General features: G+C 36.6%; 1 long non-coding RNA gene across 1 annotated transcript in view; it reads left to right on the top strand.

The window, feature by feature from the left end:
• LOC306650734 overlaps window positions 1-24920 on the top strand; it is a 1184502-nt gene that overhangs the window by 666996 nt on the left and 492586 nt on the right. The window lies entirely within an intron of this gene.

A 24920-nucleotide genomic window follows, 5' to 3' on the forward strand; every position in this document is an offset into this window, starting at 1 on the left:
GTGGCCCCTGGAAACTTTGCAGAGGAAGGCAGCCCAGCCCAGGCAGTAGCTGTAAATTGAGGGGAACCTCTAGGAGGAAACTGACCAGCGAGACCTCCCCACCGGGTGAGTCTTCCCTGCTGGGTGAGGTTTCCCACAAGGACGGTAAAACCAGAGACTCAGGCCCAAACAGGCCTTGCCTCAGCCCACAGCCTAGGTCCCCTTTGGATGACCATTGGTCAACAAGTGGAGGCACCTCTGCCCACTAGCAGGGAATATACCCCACCTGAAGGCCACCACTCCTAGAGAGGCAGCTTCCTTGTGGAGCACCGCATTATCAACCTCCTCCAAGACTTCAGCCTACTGAAGGCTAAGAGGGGATATATATAGAAATCTTCAGGGTCATTGTAAATCAACAGAGGAAATCTGCAATATCTCAGCGGTCCACTGATATCTGAACAACATGAGAAAACAAGGAAAGAAAATGCTGCAAACAAATCTAGATGTTACATCAATAAAACCCAATGACAGCATGGCAGAAGAAATGACAGAAAAGGAGTTCAGAATGTACATAATTAAAATGATCAGAGAAGCAAACGAGGAGATGAAAGAGCATATGCAAGCATTGAATGATGAGATGAAAGAGCAAATGCAAGCATTGATTGATCGCACCAATCGACAGTTAAAAGAGCAAATACAGGAAGCAAAAGATCATTTCAATAAAGAGTTAGAGATATTGAAAAAAAACCAAACAGAAATCCTTGACATGAAGGAAACAATAAACCAAATTAAGAACTCCATAGAAAGCATATCCAATAGGATAGAACACCTGGAAGACAGAACCTCAGACATTGAAGACAAAATATTTAACCTTGAAAACAAAGCTGAACAAACAGAGAAGATGGTAAGAAATCATGAACAGAATCTACAAGAACTATGGGATATCATGAAAAGGCCAAATTTAAGAATTATTGGGATTGAGGAAGGCCTAGAGAAACAAGCCAAAGGAATGAACAACCTATTCAATGAAATAATATCAGAAAATTTCCCAAATCTGAAGAATGAAATGGAAAATCAAGTTCAAGAGGCTTACAGGACTCCAAATACACAAAATTACAACAGACCCACACCAAGGCACATTATAATGAAAATACCTAACATACAAAATAAAGACAGAATTTTAAAGGCTGTGAGAGAAAAGAACCAAATTACATTCAGGGGGAAACCAATACGCATATCAGCAGATTTTTCAATCCAGACCCTAAAAGCTAGAAGGTCCTGGAACAACATTTTTCAAGCCCTGAAAGAAAATGGATGCCAACCAAGAATCTTATACCCAGCAAAACTTACCTTCAAATTTGACGATGAAATAAAATCCTTCCATGATAAACAAAAGCTAAAAGAATTTACAAAAAGAAAGCCAGCATTACAGAACATTCTCAACAAAATATTCCATGAGGAAGAGATGAAAAACAAAGAAGCAAATCAGCAAAGGAAGGAATTATCCTAAAGGAATTGTCAAATAAAGGAGGAAACAAGTTGTGTCAAACAAATAAATAAACAAAATTTTAAAAATGAACCAAATGACCGGGAAACCAAATCATTTCTCTATAATAACCCTGAACGTTAATGGCCTGAATTCATCAATCAAAAGACATAGACTGGCAGACTGGATTAAAAAGAAAGATCCAACAATATGTTGCCTGCAAGAGACTCACCTCATAGAAAAAGATACCCATAGATTAAAGGTGAAAGGTTGGGGAAAAACATACCATGCACATGGACTCAGCAAAAAAGCTGGAGTATCCATCCTCATTTCCGATAATGTGGACTTCAAGCCAAAGTTAGTCAGAAGGGATAAAGAAGGTCATTTCATACTGCTTAAGGGAAGCATAAATCAGCAAGATATAACAATCATAAACATCTATGCCCCAAACAGTGGCTCATCTATGTATGTCAAACAAATCCTTCTCAATTTCAGAAACCAAATAGACCACAACACAATAATACTAGGTGATTTTAACACGCCGCTCTCACCACTGGACAGATCTTCCAGACAAAAATTGAGCAAAGAAACCATAGATCTCAACAACACAATCAATAATTTAGACTTAACGGACATTTATAGAATATTCCATCCAACCAAGAGTGAATACACTTTTTTCTCAGCAGCACATGGATCCTTCTCTAAAATAGACCATATATTATGCCACAAAGCTAATGTTAGCAAATACAAGAAGATAGAGACACTAGCATGTATTCTATCAGATCATAATGGATTGAAGTTAGAAATAAATGAAAGAGTAAAACACAGAAACTATTCCAACATCTGGAGATTAAACAATATGCTATTATATGATGAATGGATAACAGAAGATATTAGGAAGGAAATTAAAAAATTCTTAGAGGTAAATGAGAACAAAGAAACATCATATCAAAACCTCTGGGACACTATGAAAGCAGTACTTAGAGGGAAATTTATTTCATGGAGCGCATTTAATAAAAGAAGTAAAACTCAACAAATAAACAACCTAACACTACAGCTCAAAGCCTTAGAAAAAGAAGAACAGAACAGCACCAAAAGTAGTAGAAGACAGGAAATTGTTAAACTCAGAGCTGAAATCAATGAAATTGAAACAAAAGAAACAATACAAAAAATTGACAAAATAAATAGTTGGTTCTTCGAAAAAATAAACAAAATTGATAAACCTTTAGCCACACTAACAAAGAGAAGACGAGAGAAAACCCAAATCAGTAAAATTCGGAATGAACAGGGAAATATCACTACAGACAGGATGGAAATACAAAACATAATTAGAAGCTATTTTGAAAATCTATACTCCAACAAAATAGAAAATTTCGAAGACATCAACAGGTTTCTAGAGACATATGAATTGCCTAAACTGAATGAGGAGGACATAAACAATTTAAATAGACCAATTTCAAGTACTGAAATAGAAGAAGTCATCAAAAGCCTACCAACAAAGAAAGTCCGGGACCAGATGGGTTCTCAGCCGAGTTCTACAAAACCTTTAAGGAAGAGCTCATTCCAATACTTCTCAAAGTATTCCATAAAATAGAAGAGGAGGGAACCCTCCCAAACTCATTCTATGAAGCCAATATCACACTGATACCTAAACCAGACAGAGACTCATCAAGGAAAGAAAATTTCAGACCAATATCCTTAATGAACATCGACGCAAAAATTCTCAACAAAATTTTAGCAAATCGCATACAAAAACATATTAAAAAGATAGTGCACCATGATCAAGTGGGTTTCATCCCAGGGATGCAAGGTTGGTTCAACATCAGGAAATCAATAAACGTAATTCACCATATTAATAGACTTAAAGTCAAGAATCACATGATTATTTCAATAGATGCAGAAAAAGCATTTGATAAAATACAGCACCCCTTCATGCTCAAAACACTAGAAAAAATAGGGATAGTGGGAACATTCCTTAATATTGTAAAGGCCATTTATGCTAAGCCCATGGCTAATATCATTCTAAATGGTGAAAAACTGAAAGCATTCCCCCTAAAAACTGGAACAAGGCAGGGATGCCCTCTTTCACCACTTCTATTCAACATCGTTCTTGAGACTCTGGCCAGAGCAATTAGACAAACCAAAGAAATCAAAGGGATACGAATTGGAAAAGAAGAACTCAAACTATCCCTGTTTGCTGATGACATGATTATATATTTAGAGGAACCTGGAAATTCCACCAGAAAACTCTTAGAACTCATAAGTGATTTCAGTAAAGTAGCAGGTTACAAGATCAATGCCCATAAATCCAACGCATTTTTATACATAAGTGATGAATCTTCAGAGAGAGAAATTAGGAAAACTACCCCATTCACAATAGCCTCGAAAAAAATAAAATACTTGGGAATCAATCTCACAAAAGAGGTGAAAGACCTCTACAATGAGAACTATACAACACTAAAGAAAGAAATTAAAGAACACCTTAGAAGATGGAAAGATCTTCCATGTTCTTGGATAGGAAGAATTAATATTGTCAAAATGGCCATACTACCTAAAGTGCTATACAAAGTCAATGCAATTCCAATTAAAATCCCAATGACGTACCTTACAGAAATAGAGCAGGCAATTATGAAATTCATCTGGAAGAATAAGAAACCCAGAATAGCTAAAGCAATCCTTAGCAGGAAGAGTGAAACAGGGGGTATTGCAATACCAGATCTTCAACTCTACTACAAAGCAATAGTAACAAAAACGGCATGGTATTGGTACCAAAATAGAAAGGTAGATCAATGGTACAGAATAGAGGACACGGACACAAACCCAAATAAATACAATTTTCTCATATTAGACAAAGGGGCCAAAAATATGCAATGGAGAAAAGATAGCCTCTTCAACAAATGGTGCTGGGAGAATTGGAAATCCATATGTAACAGAATGAAACTAAACCCATATCTCTCACCATGCACGAAACTAAACTCAAAATGGATTAAGGATCTCGGAATCAGACCAGAGACCCTGCAGATTATAGAAGAAAAAGTAGGTCCAAATCTTCATCTTGTTGGTCTAGGACCAGACTTCCTTAACAGGACTCCCATAGCACAAGAAATAAAAGCTAGAATCAACCACTGGGATAGATTCAAACTAAAAAGCTTTCTCTCAGCAAAGGAAACTATCAGCAATGCGAAGAAAGAGCCTACAGAGTGGGAGAATATCTTTGCCAATCATACTTCAGATAGAGCACTAATCTCCAGAATCTATAAAGAACTCAAAAAACTCTACTCCAAGAATTCAAACAGTCCAGTCAACAAATGGGCTAAGGAAATGAATAGACACTTCACAGAAGAAGATCTACAAGCAATCAACAAACATATGGAAAAATGTTCAACATCTCTAGTAATAAGAGAAATGCAAATCAAAACCACCCTAAGGTTCCATCTCACCCCAATTAGAATGGCGATTATCAAGAATACGAGCAACAACAGGTGTTGGCGAGGATGTGGGGAGAAAGGTACACTCATACACTGCTGGTGGGGCTGCAAATTAGTGCAGCCACTATGGAAAGCAGTGTGGAGATTCCTTAGAAAACTTGGAATGGAACCACCATTTGACCCAGCTATCCCACTCCTTGGCCTATACCCAAAGGACTTAAAATCTGCATACTACAGAAATACAGCCACATCAATGTTCATAGCTGCTCAATTCACAATAGCCAGACTGTGGAACCAACCTAGATGCCCTTCAATTGATGAGTGGATAAAGAAACTGTGGTATATATATACTATGGAATATTACTCAGCCATAAAGAATGATAAAATTATGACATTTGCAGGCAAATGGATGAAATTGGAGAATATCATGCTAAGTGAGATAAGCCAATCTCAAAAAGCCAAAGGACGAATGATATCGCTAATAAGTGGAGGTTGACACATAATGGGGGGGAGGGAAGGGTTAGAGTTAGGGTTAGGGAGGGGGGCAAGTATGGAGGAAGGAACTACTGTATAGAGGGTAAAGAGGGGTGGGAGGGGTGGGGGGAAGGGGAAAAAAATAACAGAATGAATCAAACAACATTGCTCTATGTAAATGTATGATTACACAAATGGTATGCCTTCACGCCATGTACAAACAGAGAAACAACATGTATCCCATTTGTTTACAATAAAAAAAAAAAAAAAAAAACAAAAAAAAAAAAAAAATTTTTTTTCTTGTGTTGCTGGGGATCAAACCCAGGGACTTGAACCTTGCACCTGATAGGTAAGTGATCTACTACTGAGCTCAATCCCTGACTCTAAGAGTTTATGAATTTATAGTATTTATGCACATACATAACATACATCCATGGGATTTTACCCAAACTTAAGTATATTTAGGGAATGAAATTTTTTCCTTTTTTCCACAACTCATTTATGAAACTGATATTTTAAACTATGTTAACAGTTGATTATAGAATTTTCCCATAGGTATATGCTTTTGTAAAGAAAATATATATTGATAGATTTTTAATGAAAGATAATGATTTAAAATAGTGAAAGTATAGAGAGATTTTCAATTTCTCAAACGTTTTATTGAAATTGCAGTTTCTACTTATCTTACTAGACTATTAGGTGATCTAACAAATCATATAATTAATGTGAAAATAATATATATTCAAGATTTTGATGAGTGAGCATAAATTTCTACACACGGTAAATATTCATGGAACTCTGATATTCCCTGAAGAAGAATTCTCAGATCTTAAGCTCCCAAAATGAAACAACTAGAAGATAAACACTTGCCTGGTCTTAGGTAAACTGGGATCAAAGTTAAATCATTTAGGGTACTAAATTAGTTCATTTACACCGAGTTTGGAAATGTTCATTTTTATTTTTTAAGAAAAGTGGCTTTTTGGGCTGCAGATAACATTTAGTCCATGTTGCTATAATGTCTGGAAGAGTAGCTCTAATCATACTTCTTGTTCTCTTCATTCAAGGATATCGAAAAACAGATGAGTAAAAATTATATATTAGAGAGAAAGCTGTCTCTTTGATTTGTTAAAAATTAATAATTTGAAATTCTAAAAGTTTATAACTAACAAAACAATTTTTCCTCTCCTCACACATGATAGAGAAAACTTTGCATGCTGAAACATCATGGATGAGCTATACTATCATAAATATAAACATTATACTCTCAGAACTAAAATTTACTTGTCCTACAAGTTGACCTAATCAATTATCTACCAGTTATGATAACTCTAAATGTTTAAATAAACATAATAATTAATTATTTTGTGTAATTAAAGTTACATACAAATAAACTTGTTACCGGTTATTAAACTGATAAATATTTGTATAGGTGTAGATTGTATAAGCTGCATTAGAAAGCTTGCTGAAGGGTTTGTTTTCTGTAATAAACTTCCTTTAAGTGAGTATAGTCATTCAAAATCATTCCACTATTTTCTAAGTCTTTCCTTAAAACTTTATGAATAGTAATAAGCATTTGTTTTGGGTGGTGATGGTGGTGGTAGTGGGTTTCATAATGATGAGCAGTTTCAAAGAACTGCCTCAGTGTTTTTTCTTCTTCATCTATTTTTCACTTTATTCAGCCCTATAGATAGAGTTGCAAATTATTTCTCCAAATAATTTGCACGATAAATTCTTAACCATATATAGGCATGGACAGTTTTGCCAACCTGTCACTTTTGGTATAGCAGTCTTGAGAAATGTGTAAACAAACAACCATATAAGGAGTAAGGAGATTTGTTTCTAGAAACCATGCCATGGAATCTTGCTCCTTTTCTGATCTGTTCCTGTTTCTATGTATTAAAGTCATTTGCAATAGAACATAAGATCAGTTTTCCAGTAATACCCATTGGAGCAGAACCTCTGTTAAGATAAGAAATATATAACAATATAAATTTTGGTACATAGCATATTTTTGGTAGGTCATCATAGTACTTCATATACCTCAGATACCATTGAAAATGAATAAAATACCCTAATTACAAAACAATTTATCATAGAAATTTAATTTAACACTTCAAAATTCTATCCCTAAAATAATTTTGGAAGGCAAGGATAAAAGTGTCCTAACTTCACTAATGATGGAGAAGGTTTAGAGAGTTGAGGTTAGAGTATTATTATTCCTCTGGTAATGAATGAGGTGATTAACAGGGAGTCTTACATACTTTCTGTAATGTTTTACATATGGTTATGTAATTTATTTTCAAAACCGTGATTTATGAACCTATCATTAGTATTTTACTGGTTAAACTCCATTGCGTACTTAAAAATTTTTGATTGACCCAGTAACTTGGGAGGTTGAGGCAGGAGGATCACAAATTCAAAGCTAGCCTCAGCAAATTAGTGAGGCCATAAGCAACTTAGCAAGACTCTGTCTCAAAATAAAAAATAAAAAGGGCTGGGGGCATGGCTTAGTAGTTGAATACCCCAGTACCAACAACAACAACAACAACAAAAAAAAAAACAAATTCCTGATTGATTAACTTTAGGTTTTTGTTTTTTTCCCCCCCATTTGGATATTTTTGTATGCTTTCATATTTTTATACCTGCCATTGACTTCTTTCTTACAATCTAGCAGTACGGGGAACTGTAAAATAAAATTGAGAGTATTGACAGTATTATATGCTTGGGCCTAGGCACAGAAAATAATGGGGGGAGGGGAGGCAGGTGCATGTGTGTCTGTAAATGTGTGCATTAAAATTGGGAAGATAAATGTACTGGGCTGCATCAAATGAATTTCCGTTTTTGTAGTTATCCATTTCTTACCATTCAACGTAAGGATCTCTAAGATACTTTAGCTTTCTTATAGATTAATAGGTGCCACTGTAGTTTCACATATAACCCATAATTAGTTTTGTGATATTCAGAAGCGTCATTTTTTTGAAGCAAGAAATAGTATTAAGTCCCAATTAGCATCATAAGGATAAAGTAGTTCCCCCTCCATGTCTCCATGGAGGATACATTCCAAGAAAGAACTGAGCCCTACATATACTATATTTTTTCCTACATACAAAAGTACAATAAAGTTTAATGTAGAAATTAGGCTCAGTAAGATTAACAATAATAACTAATAATAAAATAAAATAAGCTAGGTACACACCTTTTGTCCCTATTACTCTGGAGGCTAAGGTGGAAGGACCTCTTTAGCCCAGGAGTTTGAGATCAGCCCAGACAACGTAAGGAGACTGTGACTCACAATAAAGAAATAAAATAATATAGAACAGTTATAACAATGTATTATAATAAAAGTTACTTACATCTTAGGACTTATTTAAAATTTTTGGACTGTAGTTGACTATAAGGCAACGGAAACTGTAGGGATAAAGGAGGGTTACTATATTAATATACAAATGAATGAGAGTTGCATTTTTCTCTAGAAATTTGAGGCAGATTTAACTCATTATATATAAATACATCCTTCAAAATCTCTGGTACTTTATTACCAGCTAATAAAATGACCTCCCAAGGGATGAGATATTCTTACATGTTGCACAACAAAAGTATTTATAGCCTCCAGGTAAAAGGTTAATGAGGAAAGGGATGTTCATATAGTCTCAATGGTTCACCCAAAGATTACTTATTAATTTTCTGATACATTTCCTTCGGAGAAAATATTGATATCCCTATAACCATGTTTATTTAACATTTACATACACATTAGAAAAATACACTAGAATTGATAACTTCTACAGATACAAATGAAGCAAATAAATCTGAATTTCTTAACAGCAGTTTAAAATGATTTACTGATTTAGAGAGTTCTTGAATTTCATTCAAAACCCATTGATTATTGATGTGATTTGAAATACCTCTGAATTATGCTTTAATTCTTCTTACATTATTTTGTAAGAAATCAATAACAAAACAGGCTAAGATTTGGAGGTCCTAAAGGCATCGTTCCTTAATCCTAATGAGTTTAACAGGGGGTTGAGAGCATTTGTTGTGTAAAAGCCCAAGCATTATAAAATATATTTTTAGGATCACAATAATAGAACTGTAATATTTATTGTGTACTGATTTATACTAGAAGTCAACAGATTCTTGTCATTAAATTCCTAGTAAAAATTAGTCAAATGATTTGTTTGGATGGACTAACTCAAATCTTATAAAATGGGAATCAGCAAAAGATTAATGTTTGGAAATAAAGTTATTCAAAAAGGATGCATCATAGTAAAACTGTTAACATAAGAATAATTGATTTGAATAGAAACAGATCAACTGTAGCATAATTCTTACTTTCTCGTGATTCTAAAAGACTGGTATTTTTGGCCATCCTTTGGAAAAATGTAGAGGAGTTGGTTTCCTGTGATATCAGAGGATAGCATGCATGCACCAAAGTTTGTATAAAAGATTGGTACTAGATTCTTACTGCTTAATTTAAATGAAGATCTACTGATTCTGGAAATTTATAATAATGCATAAAACAACACCTTCACTTCCTCTTAGGGCTGCAAAAGACATTTGGTTTCCTGTTCATCTCACGGTGCTGCTGACCTGCACTCCACCTATGGGTTTGGGAGCCTGGTTCAATGGTTCTCAGCCCTGAGATCCACTGGCCTAGATGCTTGCAGGAGCTCTTCCAGAAGGCTTTACACAACCCACACAGAGAACAAAAATTTAATCTGCAGTATTATTGGAAGAAAAATTGGTAAGGAAAGAGAGGCTCATACAGACTCAAAGTTACTTTGAGATACTTATTAATTACCCAGAAGGAAAAGCAACTTTGACACGAAGATACCTGGTGGACACCACAATACCAAATAACCAAAATCATTACCACTAATAACATGCCATTCTCACTTGCTATGCTTCCTGATGGAACAAAATGAGAACTATATTTAGACATATATGCTTTTTTTTTCTAGACAGAAATGTTTAAACTGTATCCAGTCATGAGAAGACAATCAGAGAAATCACTTAGCTGAGCCTCAACTCTTTAAAAGGAATTAGTGCCATGAAGGATCAGACAAAACTGGAAAGCTGTCCTGGTTAAAAGGAGAGCAAATTTAATGAATAATCCCAGTTTTGACCCTGACAACATTGAGACTTTAGGGTATGGGCTATAAATTAAATAATGTTGCTGTATAATTGTGAAATTCTTGGCTGTGATGATGGCATTGTTATTATATGACAGAATTTTTGTTTTTGAAAGATAGAAACTATTTACATATGAATTTGTATGTGTATGTGTGTGTATACATGAATATACTTTAAGAAAATAAATTACAAACAAAAGAAATGATGACAGAGGAAGAGAGAAAACATGTGGCTCAATGTTAATTGGTAAACTTGAGCAAGATGTTTATTTATTGTTCTAGTTTTTCAACTCTTCTGTAAGTTTTTAAAAAATTTAAATACAGAGTTGAAGTGGTGGTTAAAATTTTAAGACTAAGTATTTGATGTGTCTGAATGGGAAAGGATAAAAATAGTACACTTGACTTATGTATTTGTATCCATTGTAATTATTGTTTAAATTTTTCACTTAAATATCAGTATTTTGTACATAAAATTTGTATCTGAAGCGTGACATAAAAATTTGCCAGGATTTCTATTTTAATGTCACATTTTATAATGCCATTTAGAGTTCAAGAGTACCGTTTTTTTTATTGTTTTAAACTATAAACATTCTAGTTCTGTAAGAATTTATCATATTCTCCATAAATACATTTTGGTCAAGACAATTTTGCATATGTTAGTTAATAATTACTCTGGGCACCATCTCAAATCAAATATATTTCTTTCTGAGAACTCAGGGAAATATTTATAGCTTCTAGCACCAAGGCCCTCATTTAAAGTATTTTTCTAACATGAAATGTAAATTACACATTATAGAACAGTTAGAAATTATTAAAATGTATTTTGTTTAATAACATAATTAAGATTTTAGTGAAAAGGATTAAAAGTGCTTAACCCATTTTGTTCCATTATCCCAGATGTGAAACATCTATAAAAATGTAGATGTAGTATATAAAGCATAATATAATTATGCAATATAATTATAGAATGAGAAGAGTATAACTGTATTATGGTAATATAACAGTATTAATATAATAATATACCTAATCTCTAGACTATGATTTCTAACCTATTTTAATGCACTTGCATCAATTTTACTGAAATATTTGCAGAATTCAAAACTTGGGACTTAACCAGTTAAATGCATCATTTTTGATATAACTTTATCCAGATTTTCTAAATCTGAGCACGTGTGCAGTAAGATAGAACAACAGACTAACCACTGCCATGCACTGTTAGCATTATTTTAGATAGGGTGAACTTGAACATACCTAGTCCTATTTTCTAATTGTGTGATTTTTTTTCTTTCTCTAATTATATGACTGAGTTTTTCAAGATCAGTATTATAAACAAAGGTTGAGAAAGATAATAACATATAATCTCTAAGATTGTTGAGACAATTTATGGAATTAAAATATGAATGTTAGGTGCTTAATACAGGGCCTGGCATGAATAGCAGCCTATTCCCATAACTTTCATCAATATTTACATCAAATCATCCCTCTTATCTGAATTGGCATAGGGAATGTATAATTATTGCCATTGTTTCCTGAACAAAGTACCATATATTTTCTAGGAAACATTTTTTTAAAACAATATTACCAACTACAAGTCCATCTTCTGTTTTAACATATCCTAATATTAATGATTCTGATACATGAATCATCCCTGTCTGTGTTATATAACTTGTATAATTTCTTATCATGTGCTTCATAGAAGAATGTAATCATGTTAGTTTGACAATTATTCTTTTCCCAGGAGCATCTGAAATCAAATGTGATAATCTTCAACAAAACAATTTTGTAAAAAAAAAAAAAAGAGAATATTGTGTTCATTTCCATTTGATTCTCTGAATAGAATAAAATTACATTTTCATATTTACTTTCATTAGTTCTTTAACTTTTTGTAAATTAATGAATTGATAATGCATCTTGTTTATTCACTTTGTGTTTGTCTTGGGTGATGTTCCACAAATCAACATTTAAATGAAGATTCATGGATATGTGATATATTAGAGAAATGCTCCCAGAAAAAAAAAAAAGAAAAAAAGTAAAGGTGTAGGGGAGTGTCTTAGTCCATTTATGTTGCTACAGCAAAAAAACTGAGACTGGATAACTTAAAAAGAGCAAAATTTTATTTCTCACAATTCTGGAGGTTGAGAAATTTGAGACTGCACTATCATTTAATAAGGGCTCCTGTCTGTCTCCAAGATGACATCTTGAATGCTACATCCTCCTCTCTGGAGAAGGGGAACACTGGGAACTCACATTGAAGAAGTTAGAAGGAGAAAAAAGGAACAAATTCACCCTGTCAAGTATGTTTATGATGGTGCCTCATCTCATTCAGAAAGGAGGAGCCCTTGTAGCCTAATTACTTTGTAAGGGCCCCACTTCTTAATAATACTACTTTGACAATACCTGAAGTTTAGAGGGGCTGCATTCAACCATAGCAAGGAATCAGACTCAATCACCCCACAAAAGTATGGGATTTAAGTCAAAGTCTTAGCTTAAGCCTGATCTTATGGTGTTCTCTGGAACTGAAATGACTAAACAGTATTTGTTTTGTTTTTTTCAGTTTGAGGCAAAAAAGCTGGGATTTGAAATTCCCACACCAGACAGATATTGATTATGGGCCTGCCTCAGGGAACATTAACTTTCAGGCTTTTCTGATTTTAAGCTCCAGTAGCCCAAGGGTAGTTCTCTGACAAATTTTACAGATACTCTACCATGCTACCCAGAGGATGGGGGCACAGCACAAGTACATAATATCTCAGAAGATAAGAGCACAAGGGCAGAACATTGATAGCTTTTGTTAAAGTAGTATTTCTTATTTTCTTTCTCCAACTCCTTCTGGAATCATTGCTAAAACCAACATAATACTTTTGACTTTATGATATCAACGACAATGATGTCTGTGAATAAAACATTGTATATGATAAAAGTAATTAATGTTTAAATGCAGGGGATCAGTTAGAAGTTTTGATCAATCTTATATTTTAAATAAATATAGAATTAGTAATTATTTATTCTGTTAAAGAATTTAAAATCATGCAAAATAATCACACATATGTGTTGACCTTGTTTTGCTTCCAATTGAGGACAAATTAAATGGCTTTAAATAGTATCCACTTATTTCATAGTTTTGTAGGTCAAAGTCTTGCATGGTTGAGCCCTCTACTCAGGTCCCACAGGCTAACACTAAGGTATCAACTGGGTAATAGTGCTCTTCTAAAGATTGTGTCTTTTTCTTAACACAATACACATGTATTAACTAGAAGACAAAAGAAGTTTCTTCACCCACTGATTAAACAGCTACAGCAAGGCAATGGATAGCAGACGCATTCAGTGAACCATTTTAATAAATACATAGTTGCTCTGCTCAATTACAAAACTCTTTCAATCACTGCTTAATATTTTTTAGAACTGACAAAAGAGAGCCTCTCATATTAGCAGAAAGGGGCAACAAAGGAATTGAAGGCATATTATGAAAGAACAATATGAATAGAATCAGAAATTTTTCATCATGACAGCAACAATGTCTCCTGAAATGTTTGAAAGTTGAATGATGCTTTATTCATTAAAGAATAGCATGAGGAATATAACAGAATCCAAAAAAGTATGAGGAATATTATGGAATCTTCCCCCAAATTAAGGACAAACAAATGGCAAGGATGCAATCAATCAATTTGAGGAGGGTAATGAAATCACTAAAACCTTAGTGAATTGCTTCCTTCAGAAAATAATTGACTGCTTTTATCTGTTGGGATAAGTCCTTGCTTCTGTGATCCAATAGTTTAATCACATTATTCTGAGCAAGTCATATATCATAAGATATAAGTTAAAATTCTCATGCATTATGGTTCTCTTAAAAATATTTTAAGGAAAAGTAAACCTAGGATGAGTTCATTTAGTTGACACTAAAAGAAAAATTACAGAAGTTATGCATAGAAAGGAGAGTAGGAGATTTATAATGGAATAGAAAAATGCTATCATCCAGATGTTATGATAGCTAAGGTCAGGAATAACAAGTTTTCAATTTCTGAGTTAATTTTGTAATAAGTTATGTTCATTAGCACTCAGTGCTTTGGAGTCACTTAATTACAACATCCAGTTTGAGTTTAATGAGTTATTTTCATTAATTACAGGGCATCTATATCTCTATCCTGATGATTATGAATGAAAATGTTTTTATAAAGCACCTAAAGTGGGCTGGTCATCTTTATTATCTGAAGGATGTTTTAGCATATTTAAATCATCAAGAACTTTGGAAATTGGAAGTCTTTAAAGGGGGAAAAACCAGGGTAAATAAAAGATGCAAACAATTTGAGATATTTTGCACATCTAAGTATTAACATAATGCATTCTCTGAGAATTTACATGCACATATTGACTTGTTCTATTTGGATGATATTTATCACATATCCTCATCTAATGACATCCAAATTCATTTAGTTAGAATAAAGTTAAAATAACAGGCTTTGTTCATGCTGTCACTATGGATACTCATATTTTTTTTAAAATCCTTGCATTGCTTTTCTGGTTATAAAAATAATACATACTTATTTTAAACCACCTGGATGGTTTAAAACAAAGGGGAAAGGTTCAACATAATGCTAACTTTCAAAGATATCTGCTGTCAATATTTTACTATTTTAGTTATCTTCACCTATGTGTACATACCTATCTTTATATGCAGTGTCCATGGGGAAACACAGATATCTAATTTTTTTAAATATGCTTGTAAACCAACTTGTTTTTCAAATATTTATGGAAAGCCCTTTCCAAGCTTTCCTTCTATGCTTTTCTATAAAGTACATACCATCTTCTTATGAGGTGACCATTTTGTCTCCCATATTTCAAAAACTGTATATCAGGAGGTGAGGTCAACTTCCTCTTTAAATTCATTGCTCCTTCCAGAGTTTGTCACCTCTATCCTTATTTAAGTTCTCTTGTTCCATTTGATCTCCAGTCATGTGACTTAATTTCCTGTTATGAATCTCATTCCTGGATTCAATCAATTCTGTCTTTTCATTTCAGTCATTTGAAAACTAGCCCCACAATCACTCTCTGTCTTCATTATGATTCATTCTTTCTTTCTTTCCTTCCTTCCTTCCTTTCTTCCTTCCTTCCTTCCTTCCTTCCTTTCTTTCTTTCTTTCTTTCTTTCTTTCTTTCTTTCTTTCTTTCTTTCTTTCTTTCTTTCTTCCTTCCTTCCTTCCTTCCTTCCTTCCTTCCTTCCTTCCTTCCTTCCTTCCTTCCTTCCTTCCTCTCTCTCTCTCTCTCTCTCTCTCTCTCTCTCTCTCTCTCTCTCTCTCTCTTTCTTTCTTTTTTTGAATGTGTGTGGTAGTACTGGGGATCAAACCTATGGCCTTGATCATACTACGAAAATGCTCTACCACTGAGCTTCATCCCCAACCCTTTTTAAATTTTGTTTTGAGAAAGGGTCTGCCTAAGTTGCTGAGGCTGACTTCAAACTTGTGATCCTCCTTTCTCAGCCCCTCATGTAGCTGGGGTTATAGGTGAGCACCACTGTGCCCAGCTTCATTCTGATTATTGCCATGCTCTGGACAACTGCAATATTCAGAACTCTAAATTGAGATCCTTAGTTTCTTTTTTAGTGTTTTTGTTAGTACATTATAGTTACATATAATAGTGGAGTTTATTGTGACATATTTATACATGTGTATAACATGACTTGCTCCATTTCGTTTTTCAGTACTTCTCCCTTTGCCTCCTCTCTTGTCTCCCCTGATCCTTTTCCTCTGCTCTACTGTTGTCCCTTCTATTTTGAAGAGATTCCCCCCTTTTTTTTTCCTCATTTCTCTCTAGCTTCTGCATATGAGAGAAAACATTAGACCCTTGACTTTCTGGGTCTGGCTTATTTCACTTAGCATGATGTCCTCCCCATTTTATCCATTTCATTCATATATATATATATATATATATTCATATATATATATATATATATCACATGGATAAAGAAAATATTGTATATACAATGGAAAACCTCAGTTTCTTAAGTATCAGTGGTTCTCATTCATGTTCTACTCTACCACCAATTCTATGAATTTTTCCTAGAAGCTGTCTCCACCCAGAACTTCTCTAATTCTGAAACCATGCTTTGAAACTTCTGCCCTCTGACCCCAAATGCCTGTCCCATCATTCTCATATTGGGGAATTGTCATTTGCCTATCCTTCAACCCATATGTTCCCATGGTTCTAACTCCATTTCTTGCTAAGTTAGATTCAATTACTTATCACTTCATCTCTCTTTACAATACCTAAAACCCATATATTCTTTAGTTGCAATTATCTAGAAAAAACCTATTCATGTATCCTTCCACATCTAGATCTTTCACCACTGTTGAGAGTGAGACAAAATTCCACCCCTGCAGATTGACAAAGTCTTCATCTTCAGTGTTGATTTGGAGATTGTCTCTATAATTTTATCCATTTTTTTCTAGTTGTTAACTCTTGCTTCTTCAAATCTTTATCACTATTATGAAACCTATTTCATTCTGTTCTGCCTTAATCTTAGAGGATGATCTTTTCTCTAATTTTAAGAAGAAATAGAGTAGATTAGGTAGGGTTCCTCTAGAATGCCAATTGCCAAATATGAGTTGCAACCCATGATTTATCCTTTGATTCCTGTCAGAAAGCAGGGTATTGAACTCTCTTTTGTCTTAGGCCACTCATTTCCCTAGTGGAAAAATCCCACTACTCAGGGGCCTCATTTCAAATATCTTATTTACTCTTACTCTTAAAATTCTACCTCCCTCTTAGCTGCTATGGAGGAGTGTCCAGGGATGACATCAGGGAAGAAAGACTATAGAATCTCTCAATAAACAACTCATTCACAAAGAGTAAAAGACCACATATATCAGATTTCTTTTTCTAAATTAACCCATCAGACGAATCACTCCACTTCCCAGACAGAAGGAAGAGAGGACTAGAGGAAAGTAGATAGAATATTTTAGCTCCTTTCAAAGGAAAGAAACGTAAGAGGTAGAAGTATTCCTCCACTATTTGCTGTTACTGGACTTCTGAACACCACTTAACACTGTGAATATTTCTTTCTTCAAAATGTGTGGGAAGTCATCCATGATGACTCATATGAGAACCCAGGGTAATTCAAGCCATTAACCAGGAATATCTGGCCTTAGGAACTCACAGTTGGATAATGTCTATATATATCCCCTCTTAGCCTTCAGTAGGCTGAAGTCTTGGAGGAAGTTGATAATGTGGTGCGCCACAAAGAAGCTGCCTCTCTAGGAGTGGTGGCCTTCGGGTGGGGTATATTCCCTGCTAGTGGGCAGAGGTGCCTCCGCTTGTTGACCAATGGTCATCTAAAGGGGAACTAGGCTGCGGGCTGAGGCAAGGCCTGTTTGGGCCTATGTCTCTGGATTTACCGTCCTTGTGGGAAACCTCACCCGGCAGGGAAGACTCACCCGGTGGGGAGGTCTCACTGGTCAGTTCCCCTCCTAGAGGTTCCCCTCAATTTACAGCTACCGCCTGGGCTGGGCTGCCTTCCTCTGTAAAGTTCCCAGGGGCCTGGCCCTACCTCCTGGGCCTGGGAGCTTCACCCTTCGCAGATGAATCTCCTTAGGCTTCCCCTCCTCAGAGAATCTGCCCGCAGGCCTGGAACCTTCGCTCCGCCCTAAGCGTGTCTCTGTGAGGCTCTTCCACCAAGAAGCCTCCTAGATCCTGGGACCCTGTTCTGCACCTAATCACCTGGCTATGCGGCCCCTCCTCTGAGCAGCCACCTGGGGCCCCGTACAATCGCTCTGTGTCCCAGAGACCTGCCGCACGCCTCTTCCTCCAGACAGCCGCCCAGTATTCCGGTGCGGTCACTAGGAGCCCGAGCAACTCACTGTGTGCCTCCTCCTCCCACCAACCGCCCGTAGCCCTGGGCAATCACTCCGAGTCGAAGTTACCCTCCCCGTTCTCCTCCTCCTCCAGGTAACCCCCCGGGTGTTCAGGAGCAGTTGCTCTGAGTGGCTCTGAATCCACGTGACCCGCTGCACGCCTCCTCTGGGCAGCCGCCCGGACCTCTGGTGTGGCCACTCAAGACCAAGCGATCCACCGCACTCCTCCTCCAGGCAGCCCCCCTGTGTTCAGGAGCGGTCGCTTTAAGTCCAAACAACTCACCACTTGCCTCCTCCTCTAAGCAGCCGCCTGGATCTCTAATGCAGTCACTGCGAGTCCAAACGACCCGCCACGCTCCTCCTCCTCCCCAGGGCAGGCCCCGGTGTTCAGAGGTGGTCTGAGTTCAAACAGCTTGCCGCGCCACTTCTCCTCTGGCAACCGCCTGTAGCTCTGGTGCAGTCACTTCGAATCCAAGCGGCCGCGCTCCTCCTCCTCCTACTCCTCAGGGCAGGCCCCGGTGTTCAGAAGTGGTCTGAGTCCAAACAGCTCGCCGCGCCGCTTCTCCTCTGGCAACCGCCTGTAGCTCTGGTGCAGTCACTCCGAATCCAAGCGGCCATGCTCCTCCTCCTCCTCCTCAGGGCAGGAGTGTTCAGAAGTGGTCGCTCTGAGTCCAAACAGCTCTCCTCGCCGCTCCTCCCCTGGGCAGCCGCCGGAGTCCCAGTGGTTGCTCTGAGTCCCAGCGCTGTGCTGAGCGGCCTCCTCTCCGATGCTCCCAGTTGTCCCAGTTTACTGCTCCAGCGGGGGGAGGGGCGTCTCGCAGAGCAGCTCTACTTCAAAGTTCCCTGCGTTCCGGGACTACCGCCCCATCCGGGACGCCTCCCCAATGGGAGAGACTCACCCGGCTGCTTTGAGTTGGTCCCAAGTCTCTCAATATCTCCTCTTTTGACTCCTGAGTCCTGGAGCAACATGAAATGCAGCCACCCTCTAGGCTGCCATCTTGAAACAAGGCAGGGTTATTGATAACTATTCTGGATAATGTCTGTTCCAGAATGCCTGAGTCATGTGGTTATCCTGCTTTAGCTCACCGTTCAAGTTCAAACACAAGCATTGGATGTGAGAGTGACTTGCTAGAGCCAAATAGCTTACTTTCCTCTACCCACCCCCATCTTGTTTTTCTTGAAGTTGCTCCTACCGGTCCCTTTTGATCTGTACCTTTATAGATTAAGCAAGTGTGGGCTCCTTTCTTTTGTTAGAGCCAAACCCTTCTGGACGGCTCAACCATCACACCCCTGCTCTTAAGATAATTTTGTCTTTATGTCTGATAAATAAATTTTGCAGCTTTTGTTTTACAGCTAGCTCATCCCTCTGACAGGAATTCTATCCCTGACCCACGTGGGGCTTGAGTGAGAAAAATGTCTCTCTGGTCTTCCACATGCTGTATTTCTTGGATCTCCTCTAACTTTTCTGACTCTTCCTTCTGAGCATCCCTCTGCTTCATCTACCTCTCCTTTTAAATTATTTTTTCAACATGACTTTTTTCTTCTCTTTTCCATAGCTTCGTTTATAATCTGTGGGCTATATTCCAGCCTAGAAACCTCTCCAGAGAGTCATTACTCTGTTCAACTGTCTACTAGATATGTTTTTTTTAAATTTATTTTTATTTAATTATTTATTTATCTTAAAATTTTTTACAGACTGCATTTTGATTCATTGTACACAAATGGGGTACATCATTTCATTTCTATGGTTGTGCATGATGTAGATTCATACTATTCATGTAGTCATACATGTACATAGGGTAATGATGTCTGTCTCATTCCACCATTTTTCATACCCCCCTCCCTCTCATTTCCTTCTACATAATTGAATTCTTCCTGGCTCCACCAGAACAACATGGCCCAAACTGAACTCTCCCTTCTCACATTGTCTCCGATTTCCAAGTACATCATCTCATTGTACCTAACATCCTGGTGCCTAATCTAGAAACATAAGTGCCATCCTTAACAATGTTTTCTCTTTCACACTCTGGTCCTCTAATTCCTATCCTTTTTGCTATCTAAATTTGTGTCAAACCCATTCATTTCTCTCCCTCTCCACTGAAATTACCCATATTCAGACTGTGATAATGTCATCCCAGGATCAATGCAAAGATTTCTACTAACCTGTTCCTTCCTATAATGTTCCCTTCCTTTCCCAAAACACCACTGACACTGTGGCCATAGTGATCTTTATGAACTCAATATTCAATATTGTCACTCCCATGTGTAAAATTTGTCCATAGAATCCAAAGACTGTGAGGATAAATTCTATAAGGACCCATATGGCATGGACCCTGCCAATGGCTTTATTATCATTTCTAAATATCTTTCCCTCTATGTCTGATCCACCCTATACTTCTTGAGTTTTTCCAGCATAAATACTTTTTCTATGGTCTCCTTTATGACTAGAGCATTTTCCTCTACCATACTGTACACAAAAACAATATATGCCCCTGTATGTAAGGATTTTGAGTTTCTCTAGAGTACCTTCGTAACTGAGCAATTCTCTCATCATGGCCCTTGCCAGATTTTTACTTAACCCATTATGTGTATCTATTCTAAATATTGATGTCTGTAAGGTCTGTGAGAGGAGTAATTCTATCTCTTCTTTTCATGCTTATATTCACAGTACTTAGCACAGTGACTGGCATGTAAAAAGTATTCAATCAATATTATAGAATGCATAGTTTGAATTATGGAATACCTATCTTATCAGGGTGGTTTCCTAAGGGAGTGGATTTTGAGTATTCAGAATGGTGTGTTCTGAGTACCAAGATACTGGTTTTAAAGTAAGAATTGAATAACCATGTTGATGAAATGGGATCAGATGCACACACACACATACACAAATTGAAGGTACACACACAAATCAAAGTATATATGTGTATATATATAGAGAGAGAAGTGGATGAGTCCTTTTCATTATGTAATGCCCCTCTTATCTCCAAAGTCTCTTCTTTCTGAACTTCATATTGCTACTTACACTTTCTTTTGATTAGTGATAGCAGTTTGTATCTTTCACTATCCCTTTACTTTTCATCAATATTTGTCTTCATAAATGAGTGCTAAGTGATTTCCTGTAGACAACATATAATTGGGTCTTGGTGTTTTGTTTATTTTATCCATTCTGATAATGTGTCTCGTTCAATTGATGTACTTAGAGCATTAAAGTTCAAAGTGATTGTAGATATGGTTGAATTAAACTCTACCATATTTGTTACTATTTTCTTTTCATTGCCCTCATTCTTTATTCCTATTTCAATCTTCTGGTCATTTTCTACCTCTTGTAATTTTGAGTATTTTTTTCTCTTTTTTTCTAACATATAAATTATGTCTTTAAAAGTTTCATGGTTGCCTTATTTAGAATGTTCACTATATATGCACAAATAATCCAAGTCTGCTTTTAAATAACACTTAACCCTTTAACAGGTAGTGTTTTAGTCAGTTTTTTCACCACTGTGAACAAAAAAACTGACAAGAACAATTTTAGAGGAAGAAGAGTTTATTTGGGTCTCATGATTTTAGAGAGGTCTCAGTTTGTAGACTGCTGACACCATTGTTGTGTGCCAAAGGTGTAGCAGAATATCATGGCAGATGACTGTGGTGGAGAAAAGTGGTTCAGGACATGGCCACCAGGAAGAAGAGAGAGGAAGACTCCTCTCACCATGGACAAAATATATACCACAAAGACACACCCCATGACCCACCTTCTCTAGCCATATCCTACCTGCCTACAGTTACCACCCAACTAAGCCCCATGAGAAAATTAATGCATTGATTAGGTTAAGGCTCACATAACACAATCTTTTCACATCTAAGCTTTCTTGCATTGTCCCACACATGAGCTTTTGGGGGATGACTCATCTAAATCATAAAGGGGAGTGAAAGTACTATATATAAAAGCAGGATTTTTGTTGGTTCCACAAACCTATTTGTTCTATCACGTGAAAAAAATTAACTGCATGAAGAGTAATTTTTACAATGAAACTATCTGTCAAAATTGTCTGATAATGATTTTGCATATCTAGTACATTGTTTTCCTCTGAAAATTACTTATTTAATTTAAGTATTTACATATTTAATTTACTTAAAATATTCAAAATTTCAGTAAATCAGGGTAGAAAATTGAATAGTAAGAATTAACTCCTTCTAAAATTCTTGAATTAAGATAATTTTATGACAAAGCTGTCAATTTATAACATATCTGCTGTATTAAATTTCCCATGGTATGAAAACATTAATAGCTAATTAACTCTGTAGAGCAAGTTTTGTCTTATTTTTTGAAATCGGAATATAATAATACATAGGAAACCTATGGATCTAGCTCAGTCCAGTCCCACTCACTCTTGAATATTAATGCAAAAATTCTAAATATAGCCCTCTTAACTACAGAGATCAGAATTTGTCCCTATGGTACCAACAAATTAGTCCAGTGCTAAAAAGATAGATATAGAAGAAATTCTGACAACCCACTATATCTTTTATGGATGGGCCTATAGTTCTGTTTGAACAAATAACAGAAATAAGAGATATAACAAACAAATTGATGTAACTATTATTTAATTATGAGTGATTAAACAACTCATGAGGTTAGATCCAAGATGGCGGAGTAGAGGGTGACTGCATCTCCCGTCATGCCAGAACCCAGGACTCAACAAGGGGTGGCACTGAGAGACTCAAACTAACATAGAGCCGTGGCGTGAGTCTCTCCCACAAGGTGAAGCTCGGCTCAGATGGCAGGCCCAGACAGGGGCAGCTTCTTGGAGCAGGGCAGGGCAGCTAGAATCTTCCACAAGAAGCCCTGCTCCCTCCAGTGGAAGGCTCGTTCCACAGCCAGCTTCTCGGAGCAGGCCACCCAGTGAGAGCCTTTCCTCAAAGAGCCAGCTCCAAGCCCCGGACCTAGCAGCAGGCCCCAACCCGCAGGCAGCTTTTGGGACAAGGGCAGGGCAGCTAGAGACTTCCCCAAGCAGCCCTGCTCCCTCCAGCAGCAGACTCAATCCACAGCCAGCTTCTTGGAGCAGGCCGCCCAGTGAGAGCTTTTCCGCACAGAGCCAGCCGCCAGCCCTGGAACCTGTAGCAGGCTAGGGGCAGCTTTCTTCTGAAGCACTACATTATCAAGTTCCTCCAAGACTTCAGGATAATGAAGGTTGGAAGGTGATATACTAGAAATCTACAGGGACACTATAAGCCAAAGAGGAAATCTGCAATATCTCAGAGTCCCACTGATATCTGACCAACATGAGAAAACAAGGAAAGAAAATGTCCCAAACAAACCTAGATACAACATCAATAAAACCCACTGACAGCACAGCAGAAGAAATGTCAGAAAGGGAGTTCAGAATGTACATAATTAAGACAATCAGGAAAGCAAATGAGGAGATGAAAGAGCAAATGCAGGCATTGAAGGAGGAGATGAAAGAGCAAATGCAGGCATTAAAGGATTCCACCAATTAACTATTAAAAGAGCAAATATGGGAAGCAAGAGATCATTTCAATAAAGAGTTAGAGATACTGAAAAAAAAAACCCAGAAATCCTTGAAATGAAGGAAACAATAAACCAAGTTAAAAACTCGATAGAAAGCATAACCAATAGGAGAGAACACCTGGAAGACAGAACCTCAGATATTGAAGACAAAATATTTAGTCTTGAAAACAAAGTTGACCAAACAGAGAACATGGTAATAAATCATGAACAGAATCTATAAGAATTATGGGATATCATGAAAAGGCCAAATTTAAGAATTATTGGGATTGAGGAAGGCTTAGAGAAACAAACCAAAGGAATGAACAATCTATTCAATGAAATAATATTAGAAAATTTCCCAAATCTGAAGAATGAAATGAAAAACCAGGTAAAAGAGGCTTATAGGACTCCAAATATACAAAATTACAACAGACCCACACCAATGCACATTATTATGAAAATTCCTAACATACAAAATAATGACAGAATTTTAAAGGACACGATAGAAAAGAATCAAATTGCATTCAGGGGAATACCAATAAGAATATCAGCAGATTTTTCAATCCAGATCCCAAAAGCTAGAAGGGCCTGGAACAACATTTTTCAAACCCTGAAAGAAAATGGATGCCAACCAAGAATCTTATACCCAGCAAAACTTACTTTCAGATTTGATGACAAAATTAAATCCCACCGCGATAAACAAAAGCTAAAGGAATTTACAAAAAGAAAGCCAAAATTACAGAACATTCTCAGGAAAATATTCCATGAGGAAAGGATGAAAAACAATGATGCAAATCACCAACGGGAAGGAACTAACCTAAAGGAATAGCCAAATAAAGGAGAAATCAAATCATGCCAAAAAACAAAAATGAGTCCAATGATTGGGAATACAAATCATATCACAATAATAACCCTGAATGTTAATGGCCTGAACTCATCAATCAAAAGACATAGACTGGCAGATTGGATTAAAAAGAAAAATCCAACAATATGCTGCCTGCAAGAGACTCATCTCATAGAAAGAGATACCCATAGACTAAAGGTGAAAGGATGGGGAAAAACATACCACGCACAT

The sequence above is a fragment of the Sciurus vulgaris genome (genome assembly GCF_902686455.1).
Source record: "Sciurus vulgaris genome assembly, chromosome: X".
In the NCBI taxonomy this organism is placed as follows: domain Eukaryota; kingdom Metazoa; phylum Chordata; class Mammalia; order Rodentia; family Sciuridae; genus Sciurus; species Sciurus vulgaris.